Genomic DNA, 10,711 nt, shown 5'->3' with positions numbered 1-10,711 from the left:
ATGCATGCAGTAAGTTTGATTTCTAGATTTATGCAAACACCAAAGGAATCCCATTGGCAAGCAGGAAAGAGGGTCCTAAGGTATGTGAAATGTTACCAAGGGATTTGGAATTTTGTATACTGCAGAAAATGATTTCAAGTTGGTTGGTTACATGAATCATGATTGTGTGAGAATTTTAGATGATGGGAAGAGCACTTCTTAATACATGTTTCATATGGGATTGGGTACAATTTCATGGGCATCCAAGAAGCAACCTATTGTTGCTTAATCTACAATAGAGACTGAATACATAGTAGTGAATGCAGTACCATGTCAAGCTATTTGGTTGAGGATCCTAATAGATTTGAATGAAAGGCAAGATGATAGAACCACAATTTATTGTGACAAAATCTTCTCAATTGCATTATCCAAGAATCCAGTCTTCCATGGGAGAAGCAAGCATATAGAGATTAGATATCACTTCATTAGAGAATTGGTGGAGAATTGACATATCAAAATAGAATTTTGCAAGTCTGAGCAACAACTAGTAGACATATTTACTAAGCCTTTAGGCATTGGAACTTTTGTGTATGTAAGAGAATGTCTTGCTGTAGTTGTTTTGGATCAGGATTGATCCTTGTTTTATTTGGCTTGGGACAAAGGGGGAAGGTTGAAATATTTAATGCAATAGCTTTGCCCTTAGAGCCAAACACCCACCTACCACCCTAACATCCTATAGAATGGTCATACATATTAATGCACAGTAGGTGAGTTCAAATTCAAAATGAGAGGGGAAATGTTTTAGCCAAGAGAAAAAAGGAATGAACATGATTCATTTGATCAGTTGAAGTTGTAGAAGAGCAGAGAGAGGGACTGAATCAGTTGTAGAGCAGAGAAGAGAAATCAATCAGCATATCAAGTTAGAGTTTATAAGATAGAAGGAAGTTCCAGTCTCATATTTTTAGTTGCACATGTTGGATCTTTTGGTTATTATGTAAGTTTTATTAATTTGACTTGTGAAGCAGTTATTTCTTTAGCCATCATTGTATGCATCCATTAGAGCTACAAGTTTAAAGTTTAAATTTTTACTAGTTTGAAGATTCTAGGGTTTCTTGGTTGAAGCTGAATCCTCTTAGATTTTGTAATTTTTTTTTTTAAAATAGAATATAAGCAAGCAAGCATGCATACATACTTGACAATCTATTGTTCTTCTTCTATTTATCATTGTATAGTTCTTTTCATTTGAGAAGTTCATAGTTGAAATCTTCAACCTTCGGCTCTCTACATTTTAATGGTAGTCTTGTATACTACTCACTCAGTCCAGTCTTTGACCAAGTCATGTGTCATGTCCCCTATTCAAATAATTAAAAATAAAATAAACTTTGTTAAGGCAAGCAAGCTCCAAAAAGGTGAAATTTTGGAAAAAGGGGCTAATCTTTGGAAACCAATAGACTAATAAAAAAAAATTATTATTAAATTATATTTTATTAACCCCTCTTGGACGTGAGTTAGGGTTATGCCCCCTTTAAAAGGGGTTTGGAGGCATTTTGGGCTCATTCTACATCTTGATTCTTGCTAATTTTCTTGTTGTTCTTCAGAGGTTGCAAACCTGTGGAGAAGGAGACCCAAGAATGGGAGTTTGTAGGTTTCTAGGAAGGCTAAGGATGGGAGTTTGAAGCCATTCCATGTGCATGCTCATACAGAGTTTGCCTTTGTGCTGAATAGTGCCGATTTGGGTATTTTCGAGGTTGTTTTTGGTTTGAGTTTGGGTTTTCAGTTGAGTGTTTCATATCAGTTTGGTTTGTTGCTGTATTTTAGACTTTATGATGTTAAAATAGAGCTGAATATATTTATTGGGTCATGATTAAACTTCTGAGATAGTTTATGAGTGTTTTGTGGTGTTTTCGGGCATTTTTTGTGTTAATTTCGAGAGCCCGATTGAGCATAGTTTTGCCCTACATTTGTGAGCTATTGTGTAAAGGCTATACAAATATGGAAATGTCATTTTTTAGGCTGTTATGCTGCTGAAATTTCTGTAAAAATGTCCATTTTCAGATTTATTAATAATTTGTGAAGTTGTGAAGTTTTTGGCACTAATTTGGACATATCTGATTTGGGTTTTATTGGGAAATTGGCAGATCTTTGTAATATTGGTTGTTTGATTTTAAAGTTCTGATTTGAGGCTGGAAATATCATAAAAAATTAGTAAAGGGACATTACAGTAGTATCAGAGCCTTGATCTTGCCAGCCTGAGGGTTTGTGGAAGTTGCATGTCAGTTTTAACAACTACCCAGATCTTGCATGTCAACTTTTGATAACTACCCAGATCTTGCATGTCATATTTTATGATTGTATGCAACTAAGTGAAAGAGAAAAAAGATATTTGCAGCAAGAAAAGAATAAAGAAATTTTGATCAAACCCCCAGTTGAAAGCAAAAGTACAAAATCCAAGGAAAAAAAAAGTATGGCTGATCCAGATGAGATGACAAAGAAATTCTTCCAAGACATCCAAAATAATCAGAAGCAAACAGTGGATGGTCTGGCAGAAACTAGAGAGGCTTTGCGAATATTGACAGAAAAATTACAAGGAATTGCATCTATTAATGAGAAAGGGAGCACTTCAAAGGAGCCAAGAAATGGGAGATCCACACCATCTAAATCAACCAAATCTATTTTCTTGCCTGCAGATGAGCCACCAGTACGAAAATCCAGCCATTAATCTAGTGGAAGAGGTTACAAGTAATTTGATTACATTAAGAGCTACTTACAATGGCTTAGATGATGACTTTCATAGTTCAGTTCCTTTTAGAGAATATGTGGATATGATGAACGCTTTGATGCCCAAGAAAGAGAATAGGAGGGAGCATCACACAAGTGGAAGAGAGCTCAAAAATAAAATAAGCAAGTTTACAGCACCTACTTTTGATGGAACAAATAAAATTTCAGCTAGAGCATGGCTACAAAAATTACAAACTTTCTTCACACTTAACCCCATGAAAGAGAGTGATGCTATTCAATTTGCAAGTCTACACTTGGAAGATGCAGCCTATGATTGGTGGTATCATGGAATGACTACTCAAGGTCACGATCAGGTAACTACATTTGAAGATTTCAGTCAAAGGGTGATAGATAGATTTGACCTCAAGGATGATGAAGAGTACTTTTAAGAATTGTCAAAGTTGAAGCAAACCAAATTAGTTAATGAGTATATAGAAGAATTTCAAAAAGTGGCTGTTATGGTACCTAATATGAGTGAAAAGAGGATCGTTTATATTTTTCTTGATGGTTTAGAAGATTCTGTTAAGGGTTTGGTTAAGGCTTTCTCACCCTCAACCTTACAGGAAGCTATCAAAAGAAGCTTGCAACTTGAAACTTGCGTGCCTATGAAATCAATCACTAATCAAAAACCCCCAAATCTTTGGCAACATAAGGAAAATTTTCAGAAAAAGACTTTCCCAACACTACCACCAAAAGATGTGAAAAATGTGGCAAAAAAGAAAGTAGATGAAGAGACTAGGAGTGAATTACGAAGGAAAAAGCTTTTTTTTACTTGTAGAGAACCATGGGTTCCAGGAAACAGATGTTTGGGGAAAGGTCAAGTGCACTATATTGAAGTTGCTTCAGAATCTGATTCAGATGAGCATGAGGAATTTCATGATACTAAGGAGGAGGTAGAAGAAGAGAAGGTAAAAGAAATCAACAAGGATGGCACTTTAGCAGCATTATTAGGGGTCCCAAGATACCATCCCTTCCGAATTCGAGGGGTACTAGCAAGGAAAAGGTTGACTATTCTTCTTGATAGTGGGGCAACTCACAATTTTATTGATGAGGGATTTGTCATGAAAAGAGGGCTTAAAGCAGAAGATTTTGAGGGATTCAATGTTACTGTAGCTGATGGATTCACTATGCCTTGCACACGGGTGGTGAAACAACTCAAGATGACCTTAGGAGATTATGAGTTATGTGATGACTTCTATGTGGTTGGTATTGGGGGAGACAGATCTTGTATTGGGTGTTCAATGGTTGCACTCTATCGGAGGCTATTACATGAACCATCAAACTATGGAGTTTAAATTTCATTCCAATGGGAAAGAAGTCATATTGAGAGGGTTATCGAATGGAGCACCTAAGGCGGTCTCTGCAAAGAGGATGGAGAGGACTTTTCGAAGAGGACAAGTAACATGGGCAGCAGGAGTCATAATCCAACCAACAAGCTCTCCAAAGAATCAAGGTAATTTCCATTTTGAAATTCAAAATATTCTTGATAAGCATAGTATAGTTTTCAATGATTTGCCTCTAGGATTACCACCAGATAGAGGTTTTGAGCATGTTATAGAGTTAGAACAGGGTGCCAAACCAGTTATAACAACCCCATACCGCCATTCAAGAGGTTATAAGGAAGAAATTGAAAAAACTATTAAAGAACTCCTGGACATGGGATTCATAAGGCCTAGCTCTAGTCCATTTGCATCATCTATGGTACTTGTCAAGAAAAAGGATGGTACAATGAGAATGTGTATAGACTACAGGGCTCTAAACAAGAAGACCATAAAAAATAGGTATCCCATACCATGCATAGATGAACTCATTGATGAGTTACATGGTGCTGTATACTTCTCAAAAATTGACTTAAGATCAGGCTACCATCAAATTCGAATGAGGAGTGAAGATGTGGAAAAGACTGCTTTCAGATGTCACTATGGGAACTTTGAATTTCTTGTTATGCCATTTGGACTCACTAATGCACCTGCAACATTCCAATCTTGTATGAATAAGGTATTCAGTCAGCATCTTCGAAAATTTGTTTTGGTATTTTTTGATGATATCTTGATATACAGTAAAACATGGGAAGAGCATCTAAAGCACATAGACACTGTTTTGGGAATCTTGGAGCAGTAATCCTTCTATGCTAAGCTATCTAAATGTGAGTTTGGTTTGACAGAGATCCTATATTTGGGACATATTATAAGCTCTAAAGGAGTACAGGTTGATCAACAAAAAATCCAGGCAATTTTGGATTGGCCTCCACCCACTAATCTTACACTGTTGAGAGGTTTCTTCGGGTTGTGTAGCTACTATAGGAGATTTACCAAGGGATTTTCTCAGCTTGCTGCCCCCTTGACTGATTTGACAAAGAAAGGAGCTTTTGTTTGGATAGAAGAGGCACAAAAAACATTTGATAAGCTTAAGGAGGTAATGAGTTCATGCCCTATGCTTGCAATTCCAGATTTCTCTTTACCTTTTGTTGTTGAATGTGATGCTTCGGGAGAAGGTATAGGGGCTGTCCTAACTCAAAGGGGACATCCAATAGCATTTGAGAGTCAAAAATTAAATCAATCAGAGAAAGGGTACTCCATCTATGATAAGGAAATGTTGGCAATCATGCATGCACTTCATAAGTTTAGACAATATTTGGTATGTGGGAGATTCATTGTAAAGACAGACCATAATAGCCTCAGGTTCTTCTTGAACCAAAGGGATTTGAATGATCGTCAACAAAAATGGGTAAGCAAATTGCAAGCTTATGATTTTGATATTGAATACATGAAAGGAAAGAATAATGTGGTTGCTGATGCTCTCTCAAGAAAGCCCACTTTGTGTTCCTTATCACCTATCTCTGCTGATTGGAAAGTCTCCATAATTTTAGAGTATGCTAAAGATTCATTTGCCACCAAGATTTTGGATAAGTTAGTGGATGATAACAGGTACAAGGTTGTTGATGAATTTATTTATTACAAGAATAGAATCTTCTTAGTGCCAGGGTCAAAAACTAAGGAGAGGATATTGAGGGCCTTTCATGACACACCTTTGGCTGGTCACCAGGGATACTTCAAGACATACAGGCAAATTCGAGAGCGGTTTTCATGGAAGGGTATGAAGGAGGATGTCCTTAAACACATTAAGGAATGTATGGTATGCCAACAAAGCAAGAGTGAGCAAAATTTTCCTGCCGGGTTGTTGCAGCCACTTCCTATTCCCGAACAAAAATGGAAAAGTATTTCCATGGATTTCATCACTGGGTTGCCCAAGGTTCAAGGTAAGGATTGCATATATGTGGTGGTAGATAGACTAACTAAGTATGCACATTTCTTTCCTATCACATCTGATTTCAAGGCATCACAAGTGGCCGAATTGTTCTTCAAGGAAATTTTTAGATTACATGGTTTGCCTAGAAACATTTTTAGTGACCGGGACAGTAGATTCCTTAGCTCTTTTTGGAAGGAGCTCTTTAATTTGGCAGGAAATGAACTCACTCCCAGTACTAGCTATCACCCTCAAACAGATGGACAAACAGAGATAGTTAATAAATGGATAGAAGGATATTTGAGGAACTATGTTTCAAATCAACAACATGCTTGGGTGAAATGGTTACACCTAGGGGAGTATTGTTACAATACATCTCATCACATGTCTATTGGTATGCCTCCTTTTCGTGCTCTTTATGGTTATGATGCCCTTTCCTTTGTTGATCTAATACTTTCCGATAGCAGAGTACCCGCAGCAAGTGATTTCATCAAGCAAAGCCAAGACATAATAAGGTCCCTCAAGGATAATCTACAACATGCACAAAACCAACAAAAGATATATGCTGACAGGAAAAGGATTGAAAGATTTTTTGAGGTGGGAGATTTGGTATTTGTTAGGTTGTAGCCATATAAGCAAAGCACCTTGAAGAGAAGTGGGGCAGAGAAACTCAAGCCAAGGTTCTATGGGCCTTATAAAATCATCAAGAAGGTAGGAGAGGTAGCTTATGAATTGGAGCTCCCACCAAATAGCAAAATACATAATATTTTTCATGTATCTTGCTTAAAGAAGGTTCTAGGCCAGCAAACCATAGTATCTACAGAATTACCACCTCTTGATGATGAAGGGAAATTAGTTTTGATACTAGAAGAGATTTTGGATACAAGAGAGAAAAGGTTGAGAAATAGGAGCATCATAGAGCATTTGGTCAAATGGAAAGGATTACCACTAGAGGATGCAACTTGGGAAGGAGCACATATTCTTGAGAATTCCAACCTTCATTGCTTGAGGACAAGCAATATTTGGGAGGGGAGGACTTGTCATGTCCCCTATTCAAATAATTAAAAATAAAATAAACTTTGTTAAGGCAGGCAGGCTCCAAAAAGGTGAAATTTCGGAAAAAGGGGCTAATCTTTGGAAACCAATGGACTAATAAATAAAAATTATTATTAAATTATATTTTATTAACCCCTCTTGGACGTGAGTTAGGGTTATGCCCTCTTTAAAAGGGGTTTGGAGGCATTTTGGGCTCATTCTACATCTCGATTCTTGCTAATTTTCTTGTTGTTCTTCAGAGGCTACCAAACCTGTGGAGGAGACCCAAGAACGGGAGTTTGCAAGTTTCTAGGAAGGCTAAACATGGGAGTTTGAAGCCATTCCATGTGCATGCTCATACAGAGTTTGCCTTTGTGCTGAATAGTGCCGATTTGGGTTTTTTCGGGGTTGTTTTTGGTTTGAGTTTGGGTTTTCAGTTGAGTGTTTCATATCAGTTTGGTTTGCTGCTTTATTTCAGACTTTATGATGTTAAAATAGATCTGAATATATGTATTGGGTCATGATTAAACTTCTAAGATAGTTTATGAGTGTTTTGTGTTGTTTCCGAGCATTTTTTGTGTTAATTTCGAGAGCCCCGATTGAGCATAGTTTTGCCCTACATTTGTGAGTTGTTGTGTAAAGGCTATACAAATCTGGAAATTTCATTTTGTAGGCTGTTATGCTGCTGAAATTTCTGTAAAAATGTCCATTTTTAGATTTATTAATAATTTGTGAAGTTGTGAAGTTTTTGGCACTAATTTGGACATACCCGATTTGGGTTTTATTGGGAAATTGGCAGATCTTTGTAATATTGGTTGTTTGATTTTAAAGTTCTGATTTGAGGCTGGAAATATCATAAAAAATCAGTAAAGGGATATTACATCATGTCTCTTTAGTTTGTGCCAAGCTCACTTGGCATACTTTTCTACTGAGCATCACCCAACAGTGGTGACCAAGCTCACTTGACATCCCTTTTGGTCGAGTTCACTCAACATACACTATTGCCAAGTTGCCCTTGTGTGCCGAGTTCACTTAGCTTCCTCTTATGTTGATCTTACTTGGCACCCACTATTTGTTGCCTGGCATCCATTGGTGCTGAGAAAAACTGTCACTTGGCACCTTCTTGTGTTGAGAAATTTTTTTAGGGTTGTGATGTATTTTTCACACCAACTAGGGACCATTGCCATAACCCTAAACCTAAGATTAAATTCTTGACTTGATAGCACATGAAAATAGAAAAGAATTACCATGTAGTGTGGCCAAATTTGATTTGATCCATCATCAGTTTAGATCCTCACCACCTTATTTTTTGCAATCCAAAAACACCATAAATATGCATGGGTTGCATAGTGTAGATACTCAAAAGAATCTGAGCATCTCACCTTCGCATTGAGTTATCATGGTGCTCTTTATGTTTTCCATGTTCATTAGTTTGTTTCTACTGTTGTTTTTGTCAGTGAGTATGTGCACTGGAGATGCAACACAATCACCAAGGGATGAGGCAAATGCATAATCTCTCATTTCCTGTCTGGTCAAAGGCATGCTGAATGTGATAGTGAGAAGTTACTCTTGTACCAGAGAATTCAATTCCCTGCTCAACTATTATGTGCAAAATCAGTGCTATACAGAGCTGGGTGATAAGAAACCATACAATGTGATCATTCAAGAGAGTAGGGAGCAAGTAGAAAAGGCAGTGTAGTTTTGTATACAAAGCGGGTGACAGATCGTGGTGCATAGCGGAGGATATAGCTATGAGCCCACCTCTCTTACACTTCTCAAAACCCTAATTTCGTGGTCATCGATTTCATGAAAATAGATTGGGGGTATGTGAACATGGAATCCAAGATGGCATGGGTAGAGTCTAGTGCAACCATTGGACAACTCTATACTACCATTACAGAAAAGGCCAACTACTACAATTTTTTGGCTGGAGTGTGCCCAATGATAGGCATGGGTAGGCATTTTAGTAGAGGTGGTCTTGGCTTACTCACCAAGAAATATAGCCTCTCATCAAACCATGTCATAATTATCATTCTAGTGAAAACTTGTGGTGAAGTGGTGGACAGAAAGAGGATGGGAAATGATGTGTTTTGGGCCATCTGAGGCAGTGGTGGTGGCAGCGGGATGTGGTTGTTGCATGGTAGATAAAGCTTGTCAAAGTGCCCACCAAGGTCATAGTATTTAATGTCAATCACACGGGAAGTGATAATGTGACCAGGGTTCTCCAGTAATGGCAAGATTTTGCACCGAATGCCCATAAGAATCTGAATGTTCATGCACTGGTGTTTGGATGGAAGTCTGATGTGAAAGTTACATTGAATGGTATGCTTTTGGGGTCACTTCATGACGTTGTTAAGCTTGTCAATGAGAAATTTTTAGAGATGGGTTTGGTAGAGGGGGACTGTAAGTAGATAGACTAGATTGGTGGTGTGATTTATAACACTATTTCCAATGGGTACTCTACTAACCTCCACAACAGATTCTTGCTCGCCAAGAGTTACTTCAAGATGAAGTCAGATTTTGTGACAAGCCCCATCTTGGCATTAGGATTAGCATGAGTGTGGAAGATTATGGAGGAGCAGCCCAATAGCATTATGATATTGGTTTCACTTGGTGGTGCCATGAACTAGATACTCTCTTCTCAAATTCCTTACCCTCATCAACAAGGATATCTATATGACATTCAGTATATAGTTACCTGTGACCATGCTACTACTAATAATTAGTCCCTTGCTTGGATTCAAAATTTTTATGACTAGATGGCTCCTTATGTCTCTAAATCTCCCAAGGCCGCTTATGTGAACTATGTAGATCTTGATTTGGGCACCAACCCATATCACTCTGAAGGCTTTGGAATTGAACAGTCAAAAACATGGAGTGAGAGGTATTTTGGTGGTAATTTTGAGAGGTTGTATTATGTCAAGAGCAAATTTGATCCCATGAATATTCCTTCCCTGCCATATAAGTGATCTTAGCTTTGTTTCTTGTTCGTCCTAATCATATAGACATTAAAAATGAAGTTAGCTAATCAATAAATGAACATTCCTTTTATGTAATGGGAATTGTGTGTGTGTCTTCTATCTTTTAACGTTCAATATTTGACTCTCCCTTATTTTTTAGAGAAAAAAATACACTTTTATAAATGCCGCTAGATTTTAATTTTTATAGTTTATTAATTAGTTTTTAAATTAAAAATATATATTTATTATAATATCTAATACCTTGAAAATAATAAAAGGAAATGGAAGTTAAATAATTCATGGTTTGGGAAAATTGTCTTAGATGTTGGATGGCGCCAACTTAACAATTCCTTCACAAATAGAAAGAAAAATAGTTTCTACAAACAATTAATGGCACAAATGGTCTCTACAATAAAATGGGAAGCATCAGGCAATTGCGGTGAGCAATCTATACCATCAAGATTTCAACCCAAACAACAAGAAAGATTCTGCCACAATCTAACAAAAGATAAGCAAAGCCAAGCAGAGAATAGATTTCTCCTACAAAAACCTCCCAAATATCCTCCTTTTTTCCTAAATTTGCAGTCCCAAACAACAACAAGAGCCAATCCAGTGATAATAATAATAACATTGAAAGCTACCCCTTTTATTTTAAGTTCATTCAAGAAGATCTCCAGCCATGGGAAAATGCAGGAATAATGTTGAAAGTAGTT

The 10,711-nt window shown here is 37.2% G+C and overlaps 1 pseudogene; it reads left to right on the top strand.

Moving 5' to 3' along the window:
* The first annotated feature begins 8,437 nt into the window (after positions 1-8,437).
* On the top strand, positions 8,438-10,007 carry LOC149572049 (berberine bridge enzyme-like D-1 pseudogene; annotated as a pseudogene).
* Positions 10,008-10,711: the final 704 nt, after the last annotated feature.

This window comes from Cupressus sempervirens, chromosome 2 (assembly GCF_028749045.1).
Source record: "Cupressus sempervirens isolate cs-2001-9-10 chromosome 2, ASM2874904v1, whole genome shotgun sequence".
Lineage (NCBI taxonomy): Eukaryota > Viridiplantae > Streptophyta > Pinopsida > Cupressales > Cupressaceae > Cupressus > Cupressus sempervirens.
This window is presented reverse-complemented; position numbering and strand designations above follow the sequence as displayed.